Source organism: Gymnoscopelus microlampas (assembly GCF_963454915.1).
Source record: "Gymnoscopelus microlampas genome assembly, chromosome: 1".
Classification (NCBI taxonomy): Eukaryota; Metazoa; Chordata; class Actinopteri; order Myctophiformes; family Myctophidae; genus Gymnoscopelus; species Gymnoscopelus microlampas.
The window spans coordinates 39724153-39733261 of NC_139962.1; positions in this window are offsets into that span (position 1 = coordinate 39724153).

Here is a 9109-nt window from a genome sequence, read left to right on the forward strand (position 1 = left end):
AATCAAAGTCCTGTACTTTAGTGGCAACGCACCATTTTGGTGGAAGCATGAATCTCTCTTTCCTCATTCATGCTTCCACCAGCTCAGTTGTTTGCTCCATGAACATGTCCTACTAATTCACCTCCAGTCTCTTAAAGACTTTTGATCTTTTGCCAAACGTTTAGTACAGGGGGGGTGTAGTTTAGCTCTGGGGTACCCTGTACATATTGCACGTAGGTAATTCCCGTGTTTAATCCCACTAGTCTAGAGGTGAGTGCCACCCATTGTATTTTCTGTTTATTGTTGGAGTAGGAAGGATTTTTGTTTCTCTTCAGTAGGTAAGATCTTTATTTTGTTTAGACAGTGAGTTTTTGTTTTACTACATTCTTTCCTTTGGCACCACCTGACCCTCCCTGTATTTGTTACTTGGCAATTATTTTTGGTTCACGTAAGTTGGTTAATAAACAACTTTTCTTTCACATCATCCTATGTCTTGTCTCAAATATATAATCTGGGTATATGTTACCGTCCCTTCCTCCTGGACCACCATCTGGGACGTAACATTTACACTCTCTACTGGGTTGTCGACCCAGTTTCAACCCAAAGTCTTACACACACTGTCAAGAATCAATGCACAGTTCATTATGATACCGAGCAGAGTGAAGAGTCAAACAGCAGGTGCTGTAATGGCGTGCTTGTAGGATGATAAGTGAGAATTGAGTTGTGACCCCTCACCCCGATCAGAATTTTGCTGTCTGCAAAACCGTTACTTTTCAGGAAAAGGAAAAAATGAATGTTTTCCAATGGATCCAAAGTCATTATAGTTCATTATTTAGTCACAAGCTCTTTTATTTTTCATTGGTTAAATATAAAATCCACAGACAGACTAAAGTACTTCAACCTTTGGGGCATGTTCTTATAGGTGAACATTTTTGCTACTTTTGCGTGACACTCAACAAATTATAAAATAGACTAATAGAGCAATAATTTATGAAAAACACTAAACATAAAAAAATTGAAATATGGAAATCAAAGGTTTCTGCAGTACTGAGTCCTACACACATAATGTATCACTGGTTCTCAACATAGAGATCACCAAGGGGTCCAAATGGAGGTCCCCACCAAGGGGTCCTGAAGAGTAAACAAACAAACAAACAAAAAGGTTCCATTTAGTGCTGTTGATGGTTGTATAAGGCCTCTCTCTCTTTTACACCAGTGTACTGACTGCCCTTTCTTGGCTGCATGTCAGCATTTTGATGTGTTCTCTTCCACGTGTGACAAGGTAAGTAGGGCTCTATAGGGAGCGATCCTGTCTTTTTCAGGGGTCCAAAGGTAATCAATATCTCTCTACACAAGTCCTGAAAGGAAGTGCTGCAAGATGTTACCATGGTGATGATGGAACACTGCAGGGGACCCAGTTGTTTTTTGGAGCTTTGGAAGAGGACACTGGTTTGGAGGGCGGACACCCAACTCAGCTATCCTGTACACTCACTCAGTGGAGAGGCGATTTTAAATTAATATTAATTTGTGTGTCAAATATATCACAATAAATCACTTTTTTTTTTAAAGGGATTGTAGGCAACATTAAGCCTAAATTTGAAACATATTTATATATATATATATAGCATTTTCTCCCCTCTATCAGCCACTATATAATGATGCTGGGGTGTTTTCCTGCATTGAAACACAGTCCTCTTTCTGAAATCCGTATTTTCCCTTCTGTTTATGTTTGTCCGGGGCGTAAATTAACGCACGCATGTGCGCGTCCGTGGGAACTTTTTACTTTTGGTTTTAAAACGCTCTCAAACTTCGTTTTTGAGGCACAGAATTTACTTTTAAGATAGCGTTTGGATAGAATTTAGTTGTTTAACTTCATATATGTGGTCAATTTATCATGAAAGAGCCTATTTAAAAATGAAAATTCAGAGAACCAGTAGGGGCGGGCAGTAACACGCATTCTATCCGTATAAAGCAACCTATTTTCGGCATGGCCCCTTCAGAAGTCCCCGTAACTCTATGGAAGTCCCTCCTGCGTCACCCCCTGGTGGTCGGGGAAACGAACTGCTGGAGGCGCGGTGTTTATCTCGAACTTGCCGTCAATGCCTTTAAAATAAAACACATTCGAATTTGTCACACGTCTGTGAGCTTGTGTGAGTGTGAGTGTGAGTGTGAGCGTGAGCGTGCGTGCGTGCGTGCGTGCGTGCGTGCGTGCGTGTGTGTGACATTTAGCCCTGGGATTGGAACATGATCCATGTAAAACCAGCGCAGAGCAGAGGCTAACCATCTGTGTGTTCCTGATTGTTGGCACGATGCTTGTTCTGGCACCAGATACTGTTTCACCCCATAGAGTCCCACCACGCCTCCGGAACACCAAGGCTGAAGAGAACTGATGCCCGGATACAATTGTAACATAGTAGGAAAGTTCTCTTTGTCATGACAAACGGGTTCATGTTAAGTCTGATTTATACAATTATAGTATTCATATGTGATGCAAGGCACTGTGAACTTGTAGCAGGTGCTCAACACCATGCAGGGCCCAACAAAGTCTAAATTAAGCGGTAGGATGATAACCTTGTTGGTGTTTATGGCATAATGGTGCTTTACAGGAAAAACAAGAATTTGGATCAATTAACTGTGTTGCTGTGAAAATTAACAAGGCAACCATTCAGCTCATCAACCGCCATTTAATGCCATGTCATGACAGGGAGTGGAAGCCTAACCTCCCTCTCATTCGCTCTCGCTCTGTCTCATTCTCTGTCCCACTTAAACGCCTCTCTTTCTTTCTCCCTTTGCGCTCTGTCCAACAACACGCACACAGTCACTCAGAAATGTGCTTAGTCTGTGCTGTCAGGCCCGGCAGCTTGTCCCATGGGGGCAGCAGTGTGAAGAACAGTCAGAGCCAACGGGATTAACCCTCTGCCCCCTCATACGCACGCCACGGAAACGGAAAGGACAACTCAGCACTCTCAGACAGAGATGACCGACCGCTGCATGTGTGCTCATGAATGTTTGTGTGTGTGTGTGTGTGTGTGTGTGTGTGTGTGTGTGTGTGTGTGTGTGTGTGTGTGTGTGTGTGTGTGTGTGTGTGTGCATGCACGCATGATGTGAAATTCCCATCTGCAGCCATAACAGTAGCGAGGTATTGATTACCAGTTGTACATCATCTCTACTACCTTTCTCCCTAGTTCTCCCTAATTCTCTCCGTCTTTCCCTTAGTCAGGGGTACGTGATGGAATTAAAATGTCTCTGTAATCCACAAAGTCAGATTATTAATTTCTTGTGCCAGTTATTTTTGTATCATCAGTCAATCAAAGGTCAGGGTTGCAATTTGAGATGTACATGTTGGGATTTTCACTGCTCCATACTCACTTTGTTTCATGAGACCTACTGTCTTTAAGTGTCTGTTCTGTGTGGAACACAGTGAGCAACAGAGACAGGCATGTACTGCCTGTCTCTGTAAATAAAATGAAATAAAATTGTTAGACTTAGGGTGATGAGATACTACGTTTGACCTATCAGATGTACTATAAAATAATAATATACATAAAATCACTCTAACAGCATTTGAGCAATTTGCAATCTTTTCACGGTCCGTCAGTTAAGCAGTCGACTGACCTGGTGTTTGTGAGACCAAGGCATAATGTGTGGCAAATTGTTAATGGGTTAGGGGGCCAACCACTCCACACCATCTAGTTATTCAGCTAGATTTCCACATATCCACATATATAATTATTGTACCACACATGCAGACGCACGCACAGTCATACGCAGGCACGCACGCATGCAGGCACGCACGCACGCAGACACGCACACACGCACACACTCAATGCAACCTCTCTTAATGCATGCATAATCACACAGTCACTCAACACCTACACATTTATAGAGGGATGTTTGATGGTCTCGAGTGTGAGATTGATTACAAAGCAATTAGGGCTTAAATGAGTGTTTAATGGAAGCAGTAACAACACAAGTTGAGTCATTCAACATTATTAATGAGCTGCTACTTTGAGGTGGAATGAGATATGAGACCAGCCTGAACTCCCTGAACACCAACACAAAGCATGTGATTACCAAGACCCCACAGTTGTAGTCATTCAGGTGCAATGCTAACTTTGTTTCAAACTCCACAGACGTCTTCATTCTCAAACTCTACTTTGTAGGTCAGTGGCTTCGATTCCCTGTATTTATTGACCCAGGGCCTGGGATGAGAAGGAAATTAACTATCATTCTGCAAATATTTAACAGTGCTTTACATTTTGAGTTTGGTGTCCCTCAGCTGGAGAAACATCAGTTCATCATAAAAGGTCTTAATATTGTATCAAACATCATCCAGTATGGCCGTGTATAAGGCATAGATTTAACGCGAAGATCACTTTATAGCCATAAATGTGCAGCACTATTATGTTCACAATATATCAACCATACCAAAGGGAATATGTCTCAGGCTATAAAATGCATTACACTGTAACAACCAAACCCTACAAGTTATGAAGACACTTTTCTGATGTATTATTCTAACAACTTAATATAAGCCTACTATACATTTTACTGTGGAATAACACTTTATGTCTTATAATAGTGACTTCATAATGTTTGAATAAGGTAGACATTTTATGTAATAACAAAGCTCATACATTAATACGCTTAGAATGCACTTATAACACAAGCATGATGCCAGACGCATGCCTCATGCACAACTATTCAACTAAAGTGGGACTAAAATATCTTCCCCTTCCCAAGGAAATGAGCCAATTCAGTGAAATGTTCAGGAAGATGGTGAAGACTGTCTCAGAAATAGCCAGTTAATATAGCACATTTGATTGATTTAATGTGCAGAGACAGCGACAGAAAGGAGAACACAGCTGCAAATAAGATGTAATTTCCGCCAAATGAAGGAGATAAGTTCTGGGTCCCTGGGGGACTGACTCCAATTCTAGCCTCTAATTGGCCCTGTATGTTTGTCTATGGTCCAACAGTGGTTCCAAACATGTACACCAGAATCCCTCAGTTCTCAGAATAAGTCTCAAAATAACCTCAGGGGTGGCACAGGGGCCCTAACAATTTGAGGAAAATTAACCATAAGCGAAAGATAAAGGTAGGATTTGGGTCCAATGTACTAGCAGTCATATTATGGGATGCTCGTTTAATAACAGAGAGGTTGATTCTTGTAATAATAGCAACAAAAGTAGATAAGATAAATACTGTGCAACAATAGGCCAAATTGAATGTAATTAGGTGAATTAAATGCTAAGTCTGGTGATAGCACTAGAGATGTAGAATTAGTTTAAAAGAGGATGTAGTGGTGGTGGTCTTGTGTGGGGTTCATGTAACCTCATTCCCAGGCTTCGAAGAACAATGCCAGGGATTGTGTGGGAGGGAGCCTCTGGTGTACAGTACTCTGATTGGTCTGTCAATCGAAAATGTTAACAGGAAGTGCAAAGATGATTCTTGATGAGTTCTGCAAGTTTGGGCTATTGATTCATTGAATAGTGCCTCCGATACTTCCTTTCTTGTCGATTTTCACTCCTACTGTACAGTTTCCCTGGGGAACGTACACACTGGAGTGTGTGAGGAGGAAACGGAAATCTCTTAACACCACTGTAAGACCATACCATGGTCTGGCATGTTTCAATGTTATTGATTACATCTCATTACTTACTATAGTGACTTCCAAAACATGGCATGTTTGGTCTTCGAGGAAGTAAATTTTTGTCTCCGCCAGGCCGAAGGCATGGCGAGAGAGTATGTTTTACCCTCCGTCCGTCCGTGTGTGTGTCCGTGTGTGTGTGTGTGTGTGTGTGTGTGTGTGTGTGTGTGTCCGTGTGTGTGTGTCCGTGTGTGTGTCCGTGTGTCCTGTCTGTGTGTTAGCAGCTAATCTCTGGCACCGTTGGCCCGGTCGCTGCGAAACTGTGCACACACACTCCCTGGATGCCAATTCAGAACCTCTGCCCCACATTTTTCACATGGGCATGTTATAACCGATTTTTTTTACATTACTCCTACAGATTTTATCCAAATGTCATGCAAATCGGTACACTGTATCTCTAAAGTCATGTGATCAACACGGATCTGTCCGATTTCCTACATTCCATCCTCATTGGCTAAGGTTCGCTTCCAAAATTTGCAGGATTGGTCCGTTTTGAACAAAATGCCTCAAATCATGAACGCATCGTGCGATTTCCGTGAAATTTCACAAACACATTCCCACTAGGCCAAGGAAGAAATGCCACCCTTTTTCACATTGGCCTGTTATAGCGCCACCAGCAGGTCTAATTTAGCAAAACACATTTTTGGAACAAAATGCCTCAAATCATGAATGCAGTGTCCGATTGCCGTGAACGACCTAAGAATAAATGGCACCCTTTTCACATTGGCCTATTATAGTTCCACCAGGAGGCCACAATAACCTACCTGACCTGGCGGAGACCTGTGCTCCGAGGAGCACTTTTTCTAGTTTACATTCATTTCAGTACAGTATGAAAATCTGATTACAGGGACTTGAGACTTGCTTTTGATAGGTAGGCCTAATGCAACATACTACATTTTATTGTGTCACTATTTTTTGTCAAAGTTACTTTGTCATTGAGTTTGAAAGCCTTGGATGGATTTATTTGAAATGTATAGCCAAAAAGGAATTGATTTACAAACAAAATCTAAATGTCTATGATTTATTAACTGCTTGTTTGTTAAGCTAACATTGACTCAATTATTCAGGAACGTTTGTTAGTGTTTTAATTAGTTTGGACAAAATGTAATCAAATGTAGGACCATCAGGAAGAGTTTCCTATTTTTATCCTGCCTGTGTCTTACCCACGTTATTATAGCTCTACTTCGATTACCTGTTGTGAACCCTGCCTGTGCCTTACAGTACTATTCTGCTAGCTGTCCCAGATATCCTGTTACCTGATATAACCCTATACCTGTGTACTGGATTTATGATTTGAGCTGGCGGTCTGTGGGATTCTGTTTATTTATTTTCAAGATTATATTTTGGCATTTTTTTTGCTTTATTTGACAATGAGTGGAGAGAAGGAACGGCAGGAGAGAGAGAATAATATGGAACAAAGGGCCCCTGGTCTGACTTGAACCGGGCAAGGGCCGAGTCCTGATATGGTACATGCTCTACCAGGTGAGCCACCGGGGCACCCCGGTCTCTGATATTCTATTTTTATCTTACGCCAGGCCGAAGGCGTGGCCGAGGCAATGTTTTCGCCCCCTGACCGTCCTTCCGTCCGTCCATCCATCCTTTCGTCCGTCTGTGAGCAGCTAATCTCTGGCACGGTTGGACCGATCGGCATGAAGCTGTGCACACACACACTCCTTTGAAGCCAAGTAAAAACCTCTGCCCAAAATTTCTCACATCTACCTGTTATAGCAATAGCACCACCAGGAGGCCGACTTTTACAAAACACATTTTTTATATTACTCCTGCAGATTTTGTCGGTACACATTATCCCTATGGTCATGTGATCAAGACAGATCTGTCTGATTTTTCATATTCCTTCATGATTGGCTAAGATTGGCTTCCAAAGTTTGCAGGAGTCTCTCGTTTTAAACAACATGCCTCAAATCATGGACGCAGCGTCCAATTGCCGTGAAACATTGCTGGACCAAAATAACCTACCTGCCCTGGCTAAAGAAATTCAAAACACAAGCCAAACTAACAAAAACAAAACTCCAGTCACACCCCTTTCTCTTCCCTGACCACTTGGTACAGTCTGAGCTGAGGGCCGGGTTTGACAGTCTTAACAAGGTGATTGACATCAGCTAGAGGAGAAAGTCTGACTGGAACTACAGGAAACATGGACTGTAGTCCATTGTCCAGGAAGAACTGACATTCTATACGATGATGTCACAGTCACCGAAATCATGTTCAAAATATCAAAACTAAGAAAATACACATAACACACTCCAAAATCATGCTTATTATGTCCTCAACTTCATTAAAATAGGTTTTGGGTGAAGAATCGGCAACGTTGCCTTTTAATGAATGCATGTGCTAGGAGCACTTGTGTGGGAGGTCATGCCTTCAAAGGTGGTGTGTTGTCCAGACACCAGTTTTCTTGTACTGTCTCTGTGATTACACTCTCACTATTCCCTAAAGGGGTTGAGGTCAGTTGAGACCGTCCCAGCTCTCCTCTGTGCTTTGGATGGCTCTGGTTGAATAGAGTACATCGCCTTAATGGAGGGAAGCTGACAGCGGACAGCAGAGTGGGACAAAACTATGGTCATGGAGTGGAAAGAGGGAGAGGTTAACTAGACAGTGATAGAGCATGTGAGCCTCAAAGAATGTCCTCATGCTCAGTGACAATGTAGAAGTAGGTCATGATAGGCCTTGAGATGTTGAGCTTTCTCACCTGTCACCTGAAGAACTTGAATAATGTGCTCCTCGGAGCACAGGTCTCTGCCAGGCCAGTTAGTAGAAGTCAATCTTAGCCAATCAGGATGGAATATGAAAAATCTGACAGATCCGTCTTGATCACTATAGAGATAATGTGTATCGATATGTGTGATGATTTGGCATCGGACAGAACTGTCTTGAACTTGTGTAATGTTTGGACAAAATATGCACGAGTAATATCAAAATATGTGTTTAGCAAAAATCGGCCTCCTGGTGGCGCTATAACAGGCTGATGGAAAGATTTGGGGCAGAGGTTTTGCTCTAGACTCCATGGAGACAGTGTGCGTGCACAGTTTCACGTCGTTCGGGCCAACGGACCCAGAGATTAGCTGTACACAGATGGACACACACACACACACACACACACACACACACACACACACACACACACACACACACACACACACACGACGGACAGGACGGACAGACAGGGACGAAATCATAGTCTCGGCCAAGCCTTCGGCCTGGCGGAGACCCTGCAGGGCCCTCTTATAATAATAGTTAATAATTCATAATTAGTCATTAATAACATAGTGTGAAGTCTATACCCCTTGATAGTTTTGTCTTGTTTGGTTTTTCAGACAGACAGTAGGACAGTTGAGACAGAGACATCATTCTCCTCAATAAGCTGTAATAAATGCTGCATGGAAAATGTGTTGACCTCTGCTGTTAAAAGTCAAGGTAATAAGTTTCACAGGACAATTGCCATAAAATATGGAGCTGTCT